The following is a 9,252-nucleotide window of genomic DNA, read 5'->3' as shown; positions in this document are numbered from 1 at the left end:
GCCGGCCCCCTCCTCTGCACAGCCTCACAGCTCTCGGCGGGCGTGCGGTCGCTCTTTCCTGTCCGTGCACGACTGTCGTGAGGCTGGGGCTCCCAGCAGTGTGTGTGGCCCATAGTGAGTCGTCTGCTGGGGGTGAGAACGTGCTTACCCAGTCTGCGCTCAATGTTCTTTTTCAGATATCTTATCTTTTAAATACGTTTTACACCTCACTTCGCCCTTTTCTAAGGGCTGCGAATAACAGGTGGTCCCCTCACACGCGGGCACTTTGAGTATTTATGAATAATAACTTGCTTTTAATGTACATTTACTGTACCTCAGAGGGATGTGAAAGTGACCCGGCCGTGCAGAGATTAGATGTTGTGATCTAAAGACCTCACCATGTGTGAACAGGAGCGTTAGCTCGCTGATCCATTGTGCTGGATAAAGAGATTATATGTAGCCTGACTTTAATAATCGTGTTATATAATAGTTGCCCAGAGCAGTCCTTTTTACGCTGTTCAAGCATCTAGTTTTGTTCTAGGTGGACCTTTTTATTTATTTTAATTATATACAGCATCACACACCCCTGTATGGCCACTAAAATCCTCTATCGTAAACAGAAAACTGTCCAAAAACCAAGAAAGTTCAAGGGAACTTCATGACACTGTAGAGTAGCAAGATCAAAGGCAGAGTTCCTTGGTTATGGAACACCGAGATCACTTGAAACATCCTGGTTACATATGGCAGAGGGTATTTTATTCCCTATAATACATGGTCAGAGGGTGGCCACCTCTCGCCAAATTATTATGAACTCTGTCTCTAGTCTTGTACTTTCCACCTATAAATCACTGCTTTCAGGTGTGTTAGTCTAATTGGTTCAAAAGAGTGTTCCTAATTACTTAGAGCAGTGAGCTTCAAACTGTTGAACGCCGTGCCGACCAGTGGAAAAAAATATAGTCAGGGCCCCTCTCAGAATATTTCATAATTATCCTAATAAATTGGCAATGTTTAAATATGTCTAGACTTATTTAAACACTGCAGTTAACATGGCCGTTGATTCACCAAAATGTCAGGGGTAGCGGAAGTGACATCATATACCCTTTGACCTTAATGATGTCACAGGAACTGACATCATATGACCTTTGATCCTGCATCGCTTCAAGAAGTAATGTCACATAACCTTAATCCTGATGAAATCACAATAATTAACATTGCTGAAGTTACATAATTGCATCGTTATTATTATATATTCTGCTAGTGGAGAACAAAGGGTGGGGGTTTCTCTTCCCTGAGAAAATGTTGAAAAAAATGGGATTTGCAAGTGCATTTTAATGCACAATTTTCACGTACAGTTGAAAAAAAAAGCCATAGGCTCTAAAAAGCACTCACTAAATATTCAATCCTTTCATGGTGTGCCAAGCTACTGAAATCTGACAGTCCCCATGAGTACACCCAATTATGTTTTTAAAATGTCCTATGGGTGCCCCTTTATGTTAAAAAATGACCTCCACTGCCAGGAAGAGGATTTTTCCACGGTGGCCCCTTTTTGTCCAAACATTACATACAATATGCCAGTGCCAGAATGTTCCTAATACTGCTTCTCTTGGACTATGGAGGTCTCTTATGTCAAAGGTTATGTCTAATATGTGAAAGACCACATTTTGTCATGGATGGCCCCATAACCTTACCACAGTTGTCTTCCCAAATGCCAAGAATTTCCTCCAATGTGCCATCACAAGCAATGTGCCACAGATGGCAACTATGCAAAGAATTTCCTCTAGGAGGCCAGCTCTGGCATTTTGTAATGGGCGCTCCATGCCAAAATGTACCTACAGAGTTCCAGCAATTACATTTTGCCGAGGGAATCCCATATGCAAGTATTGCTTGTAGTATTTCAGTGCCAACATGTTGTCAAAGGTGCTTCTATAAGCCATGAAGCATGCCAGATCCAACAGCAACTCTTCAAGCATAACAATGCATGCTCACTTACATTCACACTCGTTCTATCATTAGCGCTGACTTGCACTCATTCATTTTCACCAGCTTTCATGCACTCACTCTCACCTTCCATCACTTATTCTCACTCACTCACTCTTACTCTGACTCACTTATACTTACTTATTCATTTTAACACGCACACACATCCACGATCCCATACACAAACATACAGGTTCACACATATACTCACTCTCACCCCCACAACATACATTAAAACCATTTTATTTTTCTTATCTAAGAATGCCAGTGAAGGGCCATATCTTGCTGCTCCACTTTTTATTACACTTATAGTGAATAATAAAATATTATTCACTATTAATGTAATAGAAATGATCAAAAAACAAGGCTAGAGCCTGATTCTGGAAATGCAAGACACCCCTGTGTTCTTGGCTCTGATATTGCCACCACTGAGGCCAGGGGTCGCAAAGGCAGTGTCAGGGGTGGCAAGGGACAAGCTAGGGGTCGCAACTGCGAACTCTTTCGACCCCAAAATTATGTCCATGGAAGGTAAGTTCTGATTCTGTTTTAAAAATGCAATCAAATACATGATTGCCAAACACTTTTCTGGGCAGGCAAGCGTTGCTAACATGTAAAAGTATCCACAGTGTGATTATTCGAAATGGGGGTCATATTTGGAGACCCTTCCCTTTTGACACATACTCCAAACTTATTATTTATTTATTTAGCGATTTATAGAGCGCCTGGTGACCCGGAGGCATCCCCGCGCTTATGATACATGTGGAGACCAGGGTGGGAAGGAGAGCTTATTTGGGGAAAAGCAGAGTTTTCAGTTTTTTACGGAATAGAAGGTGGCAGGGTTCCAGCCGCAGGCAGCGGGGGAGTGAGTTCCATCCAGCGGACGCTTTAACTGCGAACCGTCTACCGCTGGTGCGTGCCTTCCTGAATCTCGGGACATTGGCCAAACGTTCGTTGTCCGAGCGCAGAAGTCTCGGAGCTTTGTAGGGGGTGACCATGTCTCTCAGGATGGAAGGGCCGAGCCCATTGAGGAGTTTGTGTGCGGTACACAGCGCCTTGAATTCCACCCTCTGACGCACTGGAAGCCAGTGTAGGGCCTTGAGCGCAGGTCTGGCAGAGGCTCTGGAGGGGAGGCCCATAAGGAGCCGGGCTGCCGCGTTTTGAGTTCGCTGGAGTTTGGCCAGGGTAGATTCAGGGGCTCCCAGATAGACCGCGTTGCTATAGTCTAGCCGAGCAAGGATCAAACCTTGAATCAAGAGTTTCCTTGATAGGGGCGGGAGTAGTGGGAGGATTTTGCGGATGGAACGCATGAGTCCGAAGCAGGTGCCTGCTGTTTTGGCTGCCTGGGTCTTCATAGATAGCTCCGGTTCGAGCCAGACTCCCAAGGTCTTGATTTCTTGATTCGGGGTGGGCACCTCACCGAAAACGTCTGGCCATACCGATGGGGGGATGGTGGTCCATTTCTTGCCCATGAGCATGACTTCGGTTTTCGATCCGTTGAGTTTCAGAGATGACTCGCACATCCAGTGGTGGATTTCCTGGAGGCAGTTCAACAGATTGTCAGGGTGATTGTCAAGAGGAGAGAGTGAGACGACCAGTTGCGTGTCGTCCGCGTAGCTCACTATCTTGATTTCGAAGGGGGTGATGACATCCTCTAGAGGGGCCATGTAAGCGTTAAACAAAGTAGGGCTTAACGACGACCCCTGGGGAACTCCGCTAGTGAGGGGGAGAGGGGCTGAGCGGGAATTGCCGTCCCATACCTGGAAAGAGCGACCTGATAGGAATGATTCTATCCACGCGAGCGCGGTGTCCGCGAGTCCTGCCACGGCCAGCCGATGGAGTAGGACACGGTGATTCACCGTGTCAAAGGCTGCACTGAGGTCCAGGAGGATCATTGCCACTGACCCTCCTGAATCCAAAATGCACCTTGCCTCCTCGATGACAGCGAGGAGGGCGGTGTCTGTGCCGTGGCTCGGGCGGAACCCGGTTTGGGACCGTCGCAGAAGATTGTTTGATTCAAGAAACTGGGACAGTTGGGCGTTTACCAGTTTCTCGGCTATTTTGCTGGTGCTAGGAAGAAGCGAGATTGGCCGATAATTGGCCAGGTCGGCGGGGTCCAGTTGGGGCTTCTTAAGAAGAGCCTTGACTACAGCGCTCGTCCAACTCGGAGGGACAGAGCCTTGGGATAGCGAAATGTTAATCAGCTCCGTGATGGTGGGCAAGATGGTGGGGACAACCGCTTTCAGGAATCTGATGGGTGCGGGGTCAAGGGGAGAGCCGCTTTTTAATATGGCCAGAGCTGATCCTACTTCGTCCAATGAAACTGCCCTAAAGGCGGTCAATTGTGGGTGCAGTATGTTTCCTGTATGGTTGATAGGTGTGTCATAGTCCGTGTGGTTAATTAGACTGGGGGGCGGGAGGGAAACTAGGATACAGGCGATTTTGGAGTCAAAGTAGGTTGCCAGTTCATCACTTCTGTCCGGCGGGGCTATGTTGGAAGAGGGGGGCGCCAGTATTTTCAGAAGTTCTTTGGCGATGAGGTAGGACTCTCTCGCTGAGTTGGTAGAATTTTTTATTCTGGTGTCGTAGTATGCGGCTTTAGTGAGCTTCAGGGTGGATTTATAGGATCTCACCGACCTACGGTAGGCGTCCTTGCTGCCAGCCCTTTCTCCAAAGTCGCTCCGCTTTTTTACACTCTTTGCGCAGAGTTCTGAGTTCCGGGCTGTACCATGGGGCTGATCCTATTTTCTGAGTTGAGTTGGTAGAATTTTTTATTCTGGTGTCGTAGTATGCAGCTTTAGTGAGCTTCAGGGTGGATTTATAGGATCTCACCGACCTACGGTAGGCGTCCTTGCTGCCAGTCCTTTCTCCATAGTCGCTCCGCTTTTTTACACTCTTTGCGCAGAGTTCTGAGTTCCGGGCTGTACCATGGGGCTGATCCTATTTTCCCGTTTTTCTCCTCGTGGGTTTTTATGGGGAGGATAGAGTTGAGGGAGGTGGAGATCCACTCCCTGAACTTTCTGTCCGCGGTGACAGGGTCATCTGAAGGACTAGGGGTTGTAGAGTCCAGGGCTTTAGCCCAGTCCTCGGCAGAGAGTCTGGACCATGCTCTATCTCTGGTATAGGTGGCGGGCTTGTGGGGTTTCCTGAATGTCCCTGGTAAGCAGAAAGGGACCAAAAAATGGTCCGTCCACGGGAGGGGGAGGGACTCTTTGGCTAGTAGGGTATGGATATTGGTGAACACAGGGTTATAGTAGATGACCCTTGATGTGTGTGGCTCCGGAGTTGGTAAGTAGGAGGCCATAGGCTGCCAGGTCTGAGATCAAATCGGCTGCCCCTATATCAAGGGGGTCGTCAAAATGGATGTTGAGGTCTCCTAGTATAGAGAAATTGGAGGTGGAATAGGCCAAAGATGCTATTGATTCTAGGAGAGCGCTAGCAAATGGGCCAAAATAGCCAGGGGGGCGATATACTAGGAGGCCTGACAGCGTACTAGTCGGCGCTAGCTGGATGGTGAAATGAAGGCTTTCAGAGTCCAGGATGTGGGCATCGTAGGTTCTACAGGAAAAATGATCCCGGTAGAGGATGGCCAGTCCGCCTCCTCTGCCAGATGGACGCGGTTGGGACTGGATATTGAAGCCCGGGGGAAGGGCTAAGACCACGTCCGAGTCCGAGTGGTCGGTGAGCCACGTTTCCGTAAGGAACAAAATGTCCAGTTTGTGGTCTTCTATTAGGTGGTTAATGAGCAGAGCATGCATAGGGAGTGACCTGCAGTTCAGTGAGGCAAGTTTAAGGCCCTGGTGTGGGACGCGTGGAGTGGATAGTTGTATCTGGGCTGGGTGGCAGATTGTGCAGTTAGTAAATAGGCCGTCTAGGTCATGAACATAATTGCAGGTGCTGTCGATGGAGGGTCTGAGACTAAGGAGATCTCGACGCGAGTATATTACCCTAGTGCAGGGGTCTTCAATCTGTGGGGCGCGACCCCCAGAGGGGTCGTGGAGTCCTGGGAAGGGGGTCACAGATTGTCAGTTTGCCTTAGTGGCGTCGGGCTGATTGAGGGTGCTCATGACAGAGGCCTAATTCACACCCAGCTGTGAAAAACAACAGAGCCTCATTAAAAGTAAAAGGTCTTTTAAAGACCTGTGAAGTAAGGGTGCAGGTTTGTGTGTGTCCCTGAAGGTGTTTAAGCCGAGGAGGGGAAGGGATGGGGGACAGGGGAGGGTGGCTGGGGGAGGAGGCTGTAAAGCATAAAGCACAAACCCTCAGACTTGGCGCCTGTGCGGGAGAAATGTGCATGAGAGTCTGCTCTTTAGGTGAGATGTTGTTACAGCCTGTCCGCCCACCCCCACCCCCATCAAGGAGGCACAGAGATGCCCTCCCATGAGAGAGGAAGAGGGAAGAAGACACAGAGAGATACTGACCCCCCCCACACACCCTTCCCCCATGAGAGAGGCACAGAAAAGGTGGGTGGATGGATGGATGAAAGGGTGGATGGATAAAGGATGGATGTATGGATGGATAAAAGGTTGCATGGATCATGATGGATGGATGGATGAAAAGGTGGGTGGATGAATGAAGGGTGAATGGATGGATGGATGGATGAAAGGGTGGATAAACGAAGGATGAATGGATGAAAAGGTGTATGGATGAAGGATGGATGGATGGAAGGAAGGATGAAACGGTAGATGGATGAAGGATGGACGTATGGATGGATAAAAAGTTGCATGGATGAATGATGGATGTATGTATGTGTGGAAAAAGTGGGTGGATGAATGATGGATGGATAGATGAAAGGGTGGATGGATGAAGGATGGATGGATGAAAGGGTGGATGGATGAAGGATGGATGGAAGGAAGGATGAAACGGTAGATGGATGAAGGATGGATGGATGGATGGATGGATGGATAAAAAGTTGCATGGATGAATGATGGATGTATGTATGTGTGAAAAAAGTGGGTGGATGAATGATGGATGGATAGATGAAAGGGTGGATGGATGAAGGATGGATGGATGGATGGATGAAAGGGTGGATGGATGAAGGATGGATGGAAGGAAGGATGAAACGGTAGATGGATGAATGATGGATGTATGGATGGATAAAAGGTTGCATGGATGAATGATGGATGGATGGATGTGTGAAAAAAGTGGGTGGGTGAATGATGGGTGAATGGATGGATGAAAGGGTGTCTAGATGAAGGATGTATGTATGGATGGAAGGAAGGATGAAATGGTAGATGGAGGAAGGATGGATGTATGGATGGATAAAAGGTTGCATGGATGAATGATGGGTGGATGGATGTGTGAAAAGGTGCATGGATGAATGATGGGTGAATGGATGGATGAAAGGGTGGATAGATGAAGGATGTATGTATGGATGGAAGGATGAAACGGTAGATGGATGAAGGATGGATGTATGGATGGATAAAAGGTTGCATGGATCATGGTGGATGGATGGATGGATGGATGTGAAAAGGTGGGTGGATGAATGATGGGTGGATGGATGGATGAAACGGTGGGTGAATGAGGGATGGATGCATGGATGAAAGGGTGGATGGATGAAGGGTGGATGTATGGATGGAAGGATGAAAGGGTGGATGGATGTATGGATGAAAGGATGAAGGATGGATGTATGGATGGAAGTATGAAAGGGTGGGTGGATGAAGGATGGATGGATAAAAGGTTGCATGGATGAATGATGGATGGATGTGTGAAAATGTGGGTGGATGAATGATGGATGGAAGGAAGGGTGGATGGGTAAAGGATGGATGAAGGATGGATGTATGGTTGGAAGGATGAAAGGGTGGATGGATGGATGAAGGATGGATGGACGGATGTGTGAAAGTGCGGGTGGATGAATGATGGGTGGATGGATGGATGAAACGGTGGGTGAATGAGGGATGGATGTATGGATTAAAGGGTGGATGGATGAAAGGGTGGATGGATGGATGAAAGGATGGATGTATGGATGAAAGGATGAAAGGGTGGGTGGATGAAGGATAGATGTATGGATGGATGGATAAAATGTTGCATGGATGAATGATGGATGGATGTGTGAAAAGGTGGGTGGATGAATGATGGATGGATGGATGGAAGGGAGGGTGGATTCGTAAAGGATGGATGTAAGGATGAAAGGGTGGCTGGATGAAGGATGGATGTATGGTTGAAAGGATGAAAGGGTGGATGGATGGATGAAGGATGGATGGATGGATGTGTGAAAGTGTGGGTGGATGAATGATGGATGGATGGATGTGATGAGGTCTAACAGGCGCATTTATGGTTGTCGATAGTTGTTGATGTTGAGGAGTACCAGTTTCTAGAAACTTTTGTTGGAAGGGGGTCCTTAAGATTAAAAAGGTTTTACAAGGGGGTCTCGGCATCAAAAAGTTTGAAGACCTCTGCCCTAGTAGGAGATGGTTCCGGCAGGGGTTCTGGCCCTGAGCTCGCCCGAGCGCGGACGGGCGCAGACGGGCTTGCCTTAGGCGCACCTTCGGCGCGCAAACGGCGCTCCCGCTGCGCTCGTCCGCTGCGCTTCCGGTGACAGCACATGATGTAGGAGGGTACGGGGGCGTGGCCTTCAGGGGGCGTGGCCTCAGTCCTCGCCGAGTTGGCGTTTTGTCAGGAAATTGGTCGTTAACGAGTGAGCGCTAGTTCCGCTACTCGCTGTGCTTTTGGTGAAGGTGAGTGCCCTGGCGCTTTGCTAGCGCGCAGAGATTTAAAAGCAACAAGTTATTCAGGTGACAAAATCAAAATTTAGCAGTTTTAAGCTCCCGGCTTCCGCCTCAGGAGTGCGCGTGTATCTGTCTTTGGCGCTTGTGATCAGCGCTTAAGTACTGCGACAGGGGGGTGTGGCCTTCAGGGGGCGTGGCCTCAGTCCTTGCCGAGTTGGCGTTTTGTCAGGAAATTGGTCGTTAACGAGTGAGCGCTAGTTCCGCTACTCGCTGTGCTTTTGGTGAAGGTGAGTGCCCTGGCGCTTTACTAGCGCGCGGTGAATTAAAAGCAACAAGTTATTCAGGTGGCAAAATCAAAATTTAGCAGTTTTAAAAGCTCCCAGCTTCCGCCTCAGGAGTGCGCGTGTATCTGTCTTTGGCGCTTGTGATCAGCGCTTAAGCACTGCGACAGGGGGGCGTGGCCTTCAGGGGGCGTGGCCTCAGTCCTCGCCGAGTTGGCGTTTTGTCAGGAAATTGGTCGTTAACGAGTGAGCGCTAGTTCCGCTACTCGCTGTGCTTTTGGTGAAGGTGAGTGCCCTGGCGCTTTGCTAGCGCGCGGTGAATTAAAAGCAAGAAGTTATTCAGGTGACAA

This window comes from Lissotriton vulgaris, chromosome 8, assembly GCF_964263255.1.
Source record: "Lissotriton vulgaris chromosome 8, aLisVul1.2, whole genome shotgun sequence".
NCBI classification, from domain to species: domain Eukaryota; kingdom Metazoa; phylum Chordata; class Amphibia; order Caudata; family Salamandridae; genus Lissotriton; species Lissotriton vulgaris.
The sequence above is the reverse complement of the archived record's forward strand: the minus strand, read 5'-3'. Positions refer to the sequence as shown.